Source organism: Cyanistes caeruleus, chromosome 3, assembly GCF_971803275.1.
Source record: "Cyanistes caeruleus chromosome 3, bCyaCae1.hap1.1, whole genome shotgun sequence".
Lineage (NCBI taxonomy): Eukaryota > Metazoa > Chordata > Aves > Passeriformes > Paridae > Cyanistes > Cyanistes caeruleus.
The window spans coordinates 39,597,287-39,610,898 of NC_141703.1; positions in this window are offsets into that span (position 1 = coordinate 39,597,287).

A 13,612-nucleotide genomic window follows, 5' to 3' on the forward strand; every position below is an offset into this window, starting at 1 on the left:
TAAGGAAAGTGTTTTAAGAATATGACTTACAGTTTCTTGTTAACAAAACTCACTACCACCTCCCTGCTGCCTCTCACTACGTGCTCCATTACTTAAGGCTAATGGATCAGTGCTGGTCTTCTCTATCTTAATATACCATAGCATTTATCAAATTTATGCTAGGGGATACCAAATTTTGCTGCTTCACTACTACTCCTGTAGTTCTGTGCTCCATGTTATGGAGTGCCAGTGGTCTGCATGTTATTTTGGTAATTCTCATTCTTTAAGGTCTACATCCTACACTTTTTCCAGCAGCTTGGACTCACTGGCCCCTCCCTTAACTTGGCCAGACTTTCAGATGCTTTCATACCTGTCTCCCAATACTCTTATCCTATTGTACAGCAATTCCATTTTGGTATTTGCAAGTGCTGACACAGACATCCATATTCAAGCGATGGGTGCTCTGCTCGCACTGCAGGTACATGGGCCCCTGTGCTCCTTGTTCCCACTGGAGTTGCTGGCACCTGGGTCTTCATGTGCACAGAGAATAGAGTCCCCCCACCCAAGAAGACAGTTTCAAATGGAGTTTGAAAAGGCAAGTCCAAGGTGCTCTTTGCTTGTGTTAGAAATAGCCCTGTTACCCCATAGTCAGAAATCCCCTCTTGGTCTTCAGGTCATCTGGGGAGAGCCTTTCCCATGGATTTTTGATATTGCATGTCCCCCAGCCAATGGAACTGAGGGTCTACTGTAACAGCCACAGGTAACTGGCTCCCCGCCATCCTCTGAGGAGTTAAGGGAATTTTTTACCATCTTTATTTATTTATTTACAGACTAGCCAGCTTTTCTTCTGCCATGCAAGTTAAGCTAAATAAATTATCTCCTAACTGTATCCAATAGAATAGCATCTTCTGCCTACTCCTTTATCCATGCCAGGTGAAATGTTTATTTATCATTTTTACACTACCTTTTTTTCCCTTTGGAATACAGGTCACGTGTCTAGTTTTTATACCATAAGCTGCTGTATCTTATTGCTTTAGCAAACCCACTACCTTGTCTACAACATGATGGATGTGGTTCATGGTTAGAAAGCCAATAATACTGTAAAATTAGATAGGGAACCTTTTTCATGGGGTGAAAACTACCTATAAAGTAGAATGGAGACAGTTGTATGTGACAAGATTTTAATCTCATTTTCAACAAGGATTTAAATAATTACAATATCCATGTGCCTACTCAGGTAGCTCCTGTCAGCATTGCTGTGACTGTGTTCAGAAGCTGTGTGCAGGGCATTGGTCTTTGGGCTGGAGTGCTTTCAGTTCCTTAGTTTAAAGCATTTAAGAGGTACAGTTGACCTCTAAATGTGACAGTGTTTAGTTTAGCATGCTGCTGTCTAGACTGTCAGACTTGCTGAGAGGGTCTTTTTTTGTATATAATTTTTTGTTATGGAGAAGACAGCCTGAAATGAATCAAATTAACAGTTGATCATTCTAAATTAACAATATGCAAGAGTAATGAATTATGATACCCTGTTCTAGCATTCCAGTCTGAACTCATGCATGGTCAGATAGATACAGGAATGTGTGTGTCTGTATGCTTAATAATATTTCAAATATACTGTAAAGCTTCCAAGGTTTTTCCATATTCCCCCTTAACCTCAGCCTAATGACACTTGACGTAAAATAATTCAATGTTGTATTCTCTGAGCTACATTAATCCATCCTCTGCCATTTTCTGTTCTTAAAAATTGGCATATTAGCAGCATAATCCTTGGAAAAACTTATATGTAGTTACAGACAAATGTCTATACAAAGTTGTTGGGTTTAAAATTTCCTGGAAGCAATTGCAAGCCACCCAGACATCCTCTACAACTTGCTTTTACTGTTTTCTTTCACAGCTTGACTTTAGCATAATATTCAGCATTTACTACTTTAGCATAATATTCATTGACCATCATGCAGAGATTACAATGCTGGTAATAAAATAACTGGGTCATGCCTTAAGTGTGAAAGGGAGACAAATTAGCCAAGGGGAAGTAACAAGTAAAATCATCCTTCTCCACCCTTTCCTGAAAGAGGTTCAGGAAAATTACAGGTACCCCATTTCCCCCTAATTCAGTCACTGCTGTTCTTCCTACAGACACCACTGCAAGATAGGATTTTGTGTAATTTATCACAGCACAAGAGTAACATGAGAGCTGTGGGCTGTCTAATGTGACTGTTTAATGTTGTCCCTTTCCCATGTTCATTCCTAGTCCTGAGTCAAAGCTCTGCATAAATCACCTGAACCCCAGGGGAGGGCTTTAGTCCATGTCCCAGGGAGTTTAACAGCTGCTCTGACTGTGTAGGGGGGACAGAGAGGAGAAGAAGATGAGCAAAAGGGGACCTGTGCTTTTCACTGAGTATCTATATGTTTACATGAATCATAGAATTATTAAGGTTGGAAAAGACCTGCAAGATCATAAAGTCCAACCTTAGATCTAACACCATGCTGTCCACTGTAGTATATTGTGGAGTGCCACATTCAAACATTTTTTGAATGCTTCCAGGGATGGTGACTTCACCACCTCCCTGGGTGGCCCATTCTAATGCTTAGCCACTCTTCCAGAGAAGAAGTTTCTCCTACCATCCAATCTCAACCTCCCCTGGCACAATTTGAGGTCCTCTCCTCTCATTCGATCACTGGCTTCCTGGGAGAATGGATCCATCTCCACCTGGCTACACTCTCCTTTCAGGCAGTTGTAGAGGGGGATCAGGTCTCCCCTACACCTCCTTGTGGACATGATTTCTGGACCTGAGAGAATTTCAAGCTCTCAGGCGCTGACTGTTCCCAAGGGAAAGTCTTGGGAACCTTTTCTCATTCAAGGATTATTTTTGTAAATAAAGAATTACTTTCCCAAAACAAGACACAGATGTTCTGAGAGTGTTGTCTCTCTTATCCCACCAATAGGATGAGAGAGGTGTTGTTCCTTCTACCAATCAGGAGGGTGACCTGATTGGAGAAGCTTATATAAGCGTTGAGAAAACCCTGCAATAAAGTCTTTTTTTGCCTCACAAAAAGTGGCTGCTGTGTGTGTGATTTCTGGGAACCCTCGCAATACTTTGTGTCCTCTAGCGACACCTCCTTTTCTCCAGGCTAAACACCCCCAAGCCACCTCAGCTGCTCCTCACAGAACTTGTGTTCCAGACCCCACCCCAGTTCCATTGCCCCTCTCTGGACATGCCTCCAGCTCCTCAATGTCCTTCTTGCAGTGAGGGACCCAAAACAGAGCACAGGACTTGAGGTGTGGCCTCACCAGTGCTGAGTACAGGAGGACAATCACTTCTCTGGTCCTGCTGGCCACACTATTGCTGATGCAATACGCAACAAGCCAGGATGCCATTGGTCTTATTGGCCACCTGGGCTCCCTGCTGGCTCATGTTTAGCTGGCTGTTGATCAGCACCCTGAGATAATTTTCTGATGGGAAGTTTTCCAGCCACTTGTCCCCAGCCTGAAGCACTACAGGTGGTTGTGACACAAGGGCACAGGACCTGGCACTTGATCTTTTTGAACTTCATACCATTGGCCACTGCCCATGGATCCCTGCTATCCAGATCCCTCTGCAGAGCCTTCCTGCCCTACAGCAGATCCCATCCAGCTTGGTGTCCTCTGCAAACTGAGGGAGAATTTGATCCCTTTGTCCAGGTCGTCACTAAAGATATTAAGCAAGACTGTTCTCAATACTGAGCCAAGGGGAACACCACTGGATTTAACTCCATCCACTACCACTCTTGACAGTTTTTACCCTACAAAGAGTGCACCTATCCAAGCCATGGGCTCCCAGCTTTTCCAGCAGAATTCTGTGGGAGACAGTGTCAGAGGCTTTACTGAATTCTAGGTAGGCAACACCCCCAGCCTTTCCTTCATCCATTGGATGTATCACCCTGTCATAGAAGAGAAGCAGTTTGGTCAAGCAGGACCTGCCTTTCCTAAACCTCTTCTGGCTGGGCCCTATCCCCTGCGTTTGCCATGTGATCACACTCAAGACAATCTGTTCCATAACCCGCCTTAAGCACTGAGATCAGGCTGACAGGCTGCTGGAATCCCCCTCCCGATCTTTCCTGCAGACGGATGTCACATTGGCCAGCTACTTCCTAATGATTGCAGATGCTAATCAGACAGGTTTGCTTTTGCTGGCAGATGTACTGGGATGAAAGAGCTGGTTTTCCCTTCAGAGCCAAAATGGTCATAAGACCTTCTGCAACACTCAAAAGGAGAATATCTGCAGTGAAAGCAGCTCTGTCTCCATAACACTATTGCTGTATTTTGGGGGTGAGGGGGAGTTAAAATTCTAAACTGTGGAAGACACATAACTAAATAAAATAATGAATAAAAATTATGTAAAAGCTAAGCACAAAATATAGAGGCACTGTCACAGCACTTGTTCTCAAATTGCTGTTTCAATCCCTCATTTGATCTGCTGCTGCCATAAGTGGCAAATAAAACTCTCATGAGATTAAGATGAAATTTCAGCTGTCTGCTCACGTGAAATTGTGTTTATCCTCCTGTGAGATTCAGAGAGAAATGCAATGTATGTTCCTGTCTGAGTTTCTTTCCATCTTAGCCCATAAAGGGCTTTTTTTAAATTCTAAGTTGAACACAGTCCTTTCCCAGCTTGGAAAAATACTTACAAACTTTAAAAAAACAAACAAGCAAAAAAACCCCCAAAAAACCCAAATAAACAAACAAACAAAAACCAAAATGGAACAAAAAATAATCAATGCTCCCAGAGCCATACCATCCTTTCTTGGTAGTTAAAATTGGAAATGTTTTCTACTTAGATGGGAGTTCTATTTCCTAAAGGTCTTATTGTACAAAGAAATATTTCAAGTAAAGGTTAATTCAATTTTCCTTCCTCCTTCAGGCTGGTATTTTAGTTCAACAGGGTGCCTGAGGCCAGGTCTGTAACCACCTAAGTGAATTAATGATATTGAATGCATTTATACTGAAATCCGATCCCAAACATGGGAGGGTAGGGGTAGAACATTACTACACAAGCGTACTCAGGTTAGTGGATGTCCCAGGGTGGCAGGCCTGGCTGAGTGCTGAAACTGGAGGAGGAGATTTTGTTTAAGAAACTGAGCGTGGAAACTGGGAAGGGTGCAAAGAGAGAACCTCCAGATTCTCCACATCTGCCCCTACTGTCTTGCAGGGAGCAGGAATATGAGACTAATGGTCATTATATTCTCTGCTGTAGCAGAGCAAGATGTTATGCCACAGACCCCCTCCCTCCCCCTGTTTTGGACCAGGTTGTGGTCACTGACAAACACATTCCTGATTGAGTTACAAAAACCCAAGCTGGGGTTTGGCATCTTTTGGTTGGTTGGTTTTCAGTTTTAAGTGTTTATTTCATGCATTCATTGCAAGTGTGACTCATGATTTCTCCACTACAGCTTCAGAGCAGATGGCTGCTCCAGCACCCACAGCACACAGGTTATGAATTCAGCTCCTTCCCTGACTTGCTGCTATCCCGGTTGTAGGGGGCAGACCCAAGATGCTGTTCTGTGCCATCTATTTCCAGCTCAGGGAGCTTGGCAAAACCAGGAGGAATTAGAGAAGCCCAAAGACATTTCCTACCTGTCTGAGGCAGCCTGTGGAACAGGAAGGATTTATTTGCTTTGCCTGGATTGGGCTTTTTGCAGTGAAACGCCAGTCTGTGGCTACAGACTCTAGGTAATTTTGGCAGATATAAAATGAATGACACCTTCCTACCTTTATTTAACCTTTATTTGACAACTCTAGACCCCTTGCTCAGGCAAATCTTCCCCAAGTGTCCTGGGGTCCCTCCCCAGGACGTCATTTTCCACCACCAGGTGGCAGAAAAATACAGTGGCAGGGAAGGGGCTGGAGAGGCACGCCCAGGAAAACCCCCTACATTATTAACTTGATTTATTAACTTATTAATTACGCTCGCAGGTATCACAAGCTTCAGATTACCCTATGAAAATACCTAAATCACTGTTGTATCATGTCAGACACATAGACCAGCATCGCTTTTGGAGATCATAGGGCTGCTGTATGTTTAGAAAAATAAACGTATTTGGGTGGATTTTAGCAAGAGAGAGTTTCTGGCAACACTGATGGAAATTGCCTCTCTTAAAAACGTTAAAAAATTTATTATTTATGGAAATTAAAATTTCCAAAAACTCGTGTAGTATTACCAAAAACCAACTCTGATATTGAAGAATAATAAAGAACAAGAATAAAGCTGATTATGCTGCAACACCCAACACTCTTACTCTAAAAGATGACAAAATCACTGGCTTCTTGTGCTTAATTCAATTTAACTGCAGGACTCAAACACCAGGCATGAAACTCTGCCCTAAGAAACAAAACCACAAGCAAATTTAGGGTGTTTTTGTAACCGAGCAAAATGTCAGACAAAGAAAAATTGGCTTCTGTGGGCTCAGCAGACTAATCCCCAGAGAAAACAGCCCCAGAAAAAACAGCACCATGTTAAACAGAAGTATGTGTAGACACTTCAGCAAACCATTACTTTTAAGTAGATACAAATTTGGGCTGAATTGGGCTGCATTTGGTTCTGACAAACTGAGTATGCACTGATTTCAGATTCCTGCCTCCTGGATGGCTTCCCAGGCTGTTAACCTGTTGTACAACTACTCAGCCCACCCTGTCATTAACAAGAAAGCCAAAATCACCACATTTGATAGGAGCCCCAGCTCTCCAAGATGGCTCTTGGTGAGGCCATGCCAGCTAGACATTGTCCATTAAGGGAGTTTGTTGGAAGAGCAGCTCATTCCTGAGTAGCATTCAGTTTAAGACATCTCTTAAGCACTGCACTTTTCATCCTGACATCTTCTCAAGTGTATACAGATGCAGGTTTTAGAGCTATCCTGCAAACTTTAAACTCAGACACGCTAAGAAAAGAGGTTTGGATATAGTCCATAGTCCTTGAGAGGACAACAAGGAGCATCCATAGACTGTGGGGTTATGGCTGCTGCTGCTTTAAGAGTTGAGTGAATTGTGATCAGCCCCTGGATGGACCCTCAGGCAACTGGTCCTGGGGAGATGTCAAAGCAGAAGGGATTTGCATGAATTGTGACTTGGATGGGAGAGCTTTGGGAGGCAGGACTGCTCAGAGGAGATTTGCATAACCCAAGCATCACATACTTGAAATGATTTGGGAAGGGTTGATGTGGGCATTTGAGATGCTCAGTGACAGAAGTTTGGGATGGGAGGAGTTAGGAAAGTCACTGGATGGCAGCTCCTCAGGCATTCTAACCAATCTTCAGATTGCAGCCAAGGACCTGTGTGCAAGAACTGTTGGGGCTGCTCCTTCCTGCTCTGTCCTCCACTGTGTCTGCCCCATGGAAAGCAGAGGAAACTTCAGTTTAGGATTTTAGGGGAGAGGTGTGGTTTCCAGCTCAGATTAAGCCAACATGAAATGATGCCAGTGCGGAAGAAAGATGTGGCTGTTGGAAAGGACAGTCTTTGAGCAGTTAAACACCCTAATGATGCTGCACATGAACTTCCTGGGAAACTCGAAATATAATCTTAAAGCTGAACAGAAATGTTTTAAAAATAATCTCTACAGAAGTTGATTAAACACTCAAGTAATTAAATATAGTATACTTTATGTGTATAAAAATCACAGAGATGCATCTTTGGAAAGTGCATCTTTGCTTAACAGCCAGAGCATAAAAGTTACATGATCTTGTGCTTCTGCTGGAGGAATGATGGGAAGACACATGGTAAAACCTTGAGTTATAGTGAGGAACAGGTTAAAAATTTTTAATTTACTTTCATAAATACAAGTAACTGCAAGCATAGGGCTGTACTACATTCTTTGAGAAAACTGCTCATGTAAATAAGTCAGTGACAATAATGTCAACCTATATGCACGTAAAAAGGAAGATGTGCCATGGGCTGCGAAGCCTATGTACTACCTACAAACATCAGAAATCAAGAGTCCAGTGAAGTTGATGAGAATCTTTGTGCTGATATCAGTACGATATTAGTGCACAGAACTTCACCACAGGAAGGGAAATATATACAAAATGGCATGATTTATACAAACATAGAAAAAAATGGCTTTTACTTTGGGGAACATAATTTAATAGCCATTTTTTTTCTCCTTCAGCATTCACAAGACCTAAAGTAGAATGCCATTGTTTCAACTTCCAGCTTTACTTCTGTAATTGACAAAATCGCTTTCTGACAAATGGCTTGTTAAACCAGAACATAAATGCACAGCCAAATCTAGCTGTGGAAGGCAAGCTGTGTGCTTTTGAAACAACACAGGCTTCCTCTGCTGGAAGAAATACACAGCTGCAGGGTTACCCATGGCATCTTGAGAGGAAGAAAGGCTCCATCACAAATCACACCACCTTATATATATATGTGTATATATAAAAAGATATACAATACCTGATACACAGTCGCTCTGAGTTGGTACTGAAGAGTTTCTCAAGAGAATGGTAGGGAAGGTCATGAATTGCACCTGGGGAGTTTGGGAAGAAGGTGCACTTTGGGGCAGGATATATTCCTGGTCCAAGATGCAGAATGAACAGAACTGAGAGTAAATGTCTGACAAATTTGCAGTATTTGGATAAGAAACTAGAATCTCAACCTGGAAAAACAGACTGTCAAGGTGACTTTTGAACACTGAGTGTAGCAGAAACTTGCATTTAACCCAAGGAAGTCTGTATACAAAGTGTCTAGAAGATTCATTTCTGTATTTCTTCACAATGGTAATTCCTGGTAGCAGTTTCAAGTGCTTATATGTGTTTTCCTCACCTAAACCTCAACAGGAAAAAAAAGCAGATTTGTGGCCTTCTGCAGCTGTGATGCTGAGGCAAATCCCTGTGCTGTCAGGAGATAGTGGGATGGGAAGACTGTGCAGCTCTGCTACTCCACTGAAATGTAAACAGAAACCTACAGTCCATAGCTCACCCTGTAAATTTGCTTCTGTGCAGGGGAGAAGAGTAGTGCTGATGTGGAACAGCAAGATCTGCTCTTCTTTGCAATAAAAGCATCAGGTACCCACTACTTCAGCTGGCAGAAGAGATATACTCAGTCCAGAATCCCCAGGAAGCCTGCTCTCATGAAAAAGATAGGAGGAAAACTGAGCTGGCAACTGTAGATGCCAAAGGAGCGCGAGGCTCTGGGATCTTGCCAAAGGTCTGGTGCAAGTAGAAGGTAGCAGCTGATTTTTGTGAATGAGAGGAGGTCTGCAGGAAGAGGTGGAAGATGGCTGGATCATGTCAGAGCATAGTGAGCACAACAGGAACTTGCTGGGTAATTACTTTCAGAAGGCTAAATGGAATGGGAATGATGGGCAGAGGAGGAAGGTACATGCACACAGGAGCTGTATTTTTGTGGGGCACAGTTATAAGTTGTAGCAGCTATCCCCCATACATACCTAGTGGGGATGATGGCAGGTTCAAGTGCTAGAAAATAGTTCATGGTCTAACAGAAACCTTCCCAAAATAACAAGCTCACTTTTTTTTTTTTTTTTTTTTTGGTATCTGATTTCTGGCTTTTCCTTTCCTGGTATTAAATTTTGGGCCATGAAGACTGCAGGCTGAGGGTCTCTAATTACCTAGCAAAGAGGTTTATTGTCAGCAAAGTCATCCCTCCACTGTTTCCTTCTGTACATTCTCTGTGAAGACTTCTATGAATACGGAGCTCTGGGCTTAAACCACAGGCAGGAGCATTCATTCCTGCGAGAAGGTGGCTTTTGTGGTATGACAGAGCTGGAGCCACCATCCTACTCCATAGAGGACATTCTGGATGGAGTTTCACCTCCTGGCTCATTTGAGCTAACCGTGGGCTACCAGAGGTGTTGGCTTCGCTCCCCTCCATCACACATGGTGCTCCTGCTGTGTGACACGCAGAGACTGCTGCCACAGGAGACTAATCCAGCAGGATGTGGATGCATTTCCCTTGGGATCAGAGAACTGATCCAAATCACCAAGTGGGCATGTGATTGCTAATGCAAGGACCAGAGCTAGGGCTGAGAGAAAGGAAGAGTGGGATCAGCACTTTGGCAGTAGACTGCAGTTAAGTTGGATTAAACACAGCACAAAGCTGTACTCTGAAAAACTCGTAACATCGTGATGATTTTCATTTGGTAACAACACCCCACAGTGATAATTGGTACTTGCAGGAATCCAGATGTTTATTTATTCAACAGATGAATGCAATACACTTCTGTCAACACAAGATTTTACAGGTAACAGTTGGTATATAATGAAATTAATGAAGAGTAAAAAATGAGATAATCCTTGAATTAAAATAGTGAAGTAGTGCAGTCAGTTGTAAGACTGCTACTTATCAGCTATCAGTGAGAAACAGTGCAACTTTTTCTGTTGGGACAACTGTAGCCTGCAAGCAAACATTTCATATCTGTGATGACATGGACTGTCGAAGGTGAGTGTCTCAGGGTCACAGAATCACAGAATAGTTTGGCCTAGAAGGGACCTTTAAAGGTCATCTAGTCCAACCCTCCTGCTGGGGACAGGGACATCTTCTGGTAGACCAAGGTGCTCAGAGCCCAGTCCAATCTGACCTTTAGTGTTTACAGGGATGTGGCATTCACCACCTCTCTGGGCAACCTATTCCAGTGTTTTATTACCCTCATTGTAAAAAACTTCTTCTTTCTATCTAATCTAAATTGACTCTATTTTAGTTTAAAACCATTAAAGGTCACCCTTAATGGATCCATTTAGTCCAGAGAATTTGCTAGTCTGATGTCTACACAGACATTAACCTAAGATAAGAACTGATGTCTCCCTTATAAAATGTGAAATGTGAGAAAAAGATAGGGAAGGTAGGTTTTCTTCCATTTGCAGATGTTTGGTTTGTGTGATAAGAAAGGCTTATAAAAAGCAATGATGTTCCTTAGGGGCAGAGGCATAGGACAGTAAAATCAATCTCATGTTTCTTAATGAGCTCTAAGTCTCCATCTAATTTTAATTGTCTGCCTGGAATACTAAAATACTTTCAGGCACTTATATTCTGCTCATTATTAATAAACAGCATATAACACTCAAGATGTTTCTTCCATTTCCTGCCTCATTCTGGCTTATCCATTATGATTCTCAGTTCTGCAAGAATGTGAATTTTCTTTTATTATGAATCTCAAAAACATGCCATTTTCTATGAATGATATGACATCACACAGGAAGGGAGATATATACAAAATGGCATGTTTTATACAAACATAGAAAAAAAAGGGTTTTTCTTTGAGGAACATAATTTAATAACCAATTTTTTTCCCCTTCAGCATTCACAAGACCTAAAGTAGAATGCCATTGTTTCAACTTCCAGCTTTACTTCTGTAATTGACAAAATCACTTTCTGACAAATGGCTTGTTAAACCAGAACATGTGGAAGGCAAGCTGTGTGCTTTTGAAACAACACAGGCTTCCTCTGCTGGAAGAAATACACAGCTGCAGGGTTACCCATGGCATCTTGAGAGGAAGAAAGGCTCCATCACAAACTTTGTAGAAGGGACACCCTTTCCAAAGGAAATTTAAATTTTAAAATTTTGGTGGAAACAGGGAAAACACCAATGTTTTGTAGGTGTATCATTGCTGCATAGTTCGGAAGTAGACTGGAAACTAATCTTGTGGTGCATACACAACCAAAAGGCAGGGAAAATATTAGTCCTGGACAACACAGGGATATTTTTGGTTATTTACAGGGAAATGAGCTTTTATCACTAAACATATATATATATATTTTAAATAAAATTGCATCCTACCCTTGTCTGGTTCCTTGGCTCATTCCTGGGAGAGTAAGTTGCTGTTTGAGCAGATCTCCCAGAGAGGAAAGCCAAAAGGACTGGGCATTGATTTGAAAAGAGAAGCATAGTCAGGATGACTCAGTGTGCAGAAATGAACGTTAATTATACCTTCGGGGTTTAATTCACTGATTTAGGTATGTCATGCTTATAAAGTTTTCCCAGAAAGCTGCTTTTCTGTAGGGCCACATTGAGAATATTTACAGCACTCATATTCTGACATTCTTCAACTCTGCTGAAGGAGCACATTTCAATGCTGAACCCCCATCTGCTGGCATGTCACTCAGCAATCACTCTGAGATTTTTCTTCAACTCCTTGGGCTTTCTTTTAGTTTCTTCCTCATGATAATGGGCAATATAAGACTGCCGATTTTCTTTAGTCTCTTTCCTAGCTCATTCATTGATATGCTGAACAAGATGGGTCCCATATTGGTCCTGCAACAGCCTACTGGTAACACCCCCCACTATGAAAGGTTTTTGTCTTTTTCTTTCCTCTCTGTGGTTAGAGACCCGTGTGAGGACCTCTGCTCTTCCCCCAGGAACACTTACATTCTTAAAGGTCCATTTGTGAAGAGCCTTGTGTGCATTGTGTGATACAGGCAAGAGTCACATGTTTGCTATTATAAACTTAAAAAGAGCTGGGTTCCTGCTGCACCTTTCATCTTAGAAAACACCAATGACCTTACATTGTTCATTTGAGAAGTTTAAGTCTTTGTCAGTAAGGAAAACATCTTTTCTTCACAGGTATTTATAAGCAGAAGTTCACAGTCACAGCCTCTACAATTATGTAATTATATTTTTCTTTTGTAACTCCTCTCTTACTGTTGGAGACTGAAATGCTATAATTCATGGCTTAAACATAACTAGCAAAGCAGAAAATCTCTGCATATTCAAAGTATCATGTTAAATTGAAAGCAAACCAGTTATTGAGAAGTTGTCACATAAAATAAATTGAATCTTTGAATGCTGGGAACATCTGGCTCCAAAAAGGTACATCAGGGAACTGTCTTAATGATAAGAAGTGTTTATTTTTGAAGTCTTAGTCATTGTATTGAGATGGTTGGCTAGCATAACATGTAACCATTCTATTTTTAATAAAGATTTCTGCAAGACTAGCCTTTGGATTATAATACACAAAATCTATTTTTCTCAGAAAAGATTAAAAAAACCCACAAAAGGTTGAGAAAAGGAGAGAAAAATTGGAAAGGCTTGTTATTTAGTCTGTGAGATGGAGTTGAAATTTAGACTGAAAGACTAGCATTTACAAAGTGAACAGCAAACACACACATTCATTATTTTAAAATTACATTCAAAACTATTTAAAAAAAAATCCTACAAGTTCTGGGAGAAACTGGAAGTGTATCAGAACATGAGATGCAGTATAAAATTTAGAAGCTGACAAGATATTGACCTTTTAATACATTGTTCTGACTTCATTAGAATTTAACTTGGACTGGTATCTGGTTTATGACTGAAGGGTTTTGAATCTGCTCCATTGCTTTCCTGTGTTTATTCCATGTCTCAAGCAGTTATTTTTTCAGGCACAGAATCTTGTTGAACATATATTGCAGAACTTCCAAACCTTGAGATGAAATTAATCTGTGATGGCATACAAGCAATAGGCAGACCTCACGGTGGCCCCAGGCCAGGAGCTTACATGGTGAAAGCCACTTCAGAGCAGAATACAAACTTTTATGCGCTTTGAGCTAGAGAATCTACAACCTAAATGTAGAAAAGGAATTAACAAGATAAAACAGAATCACCTCTACCAAGTCAAGTGTATATTCCTTGTGAAAATTGTTTAAGTCCCAAAGAATATACTCGTGGAC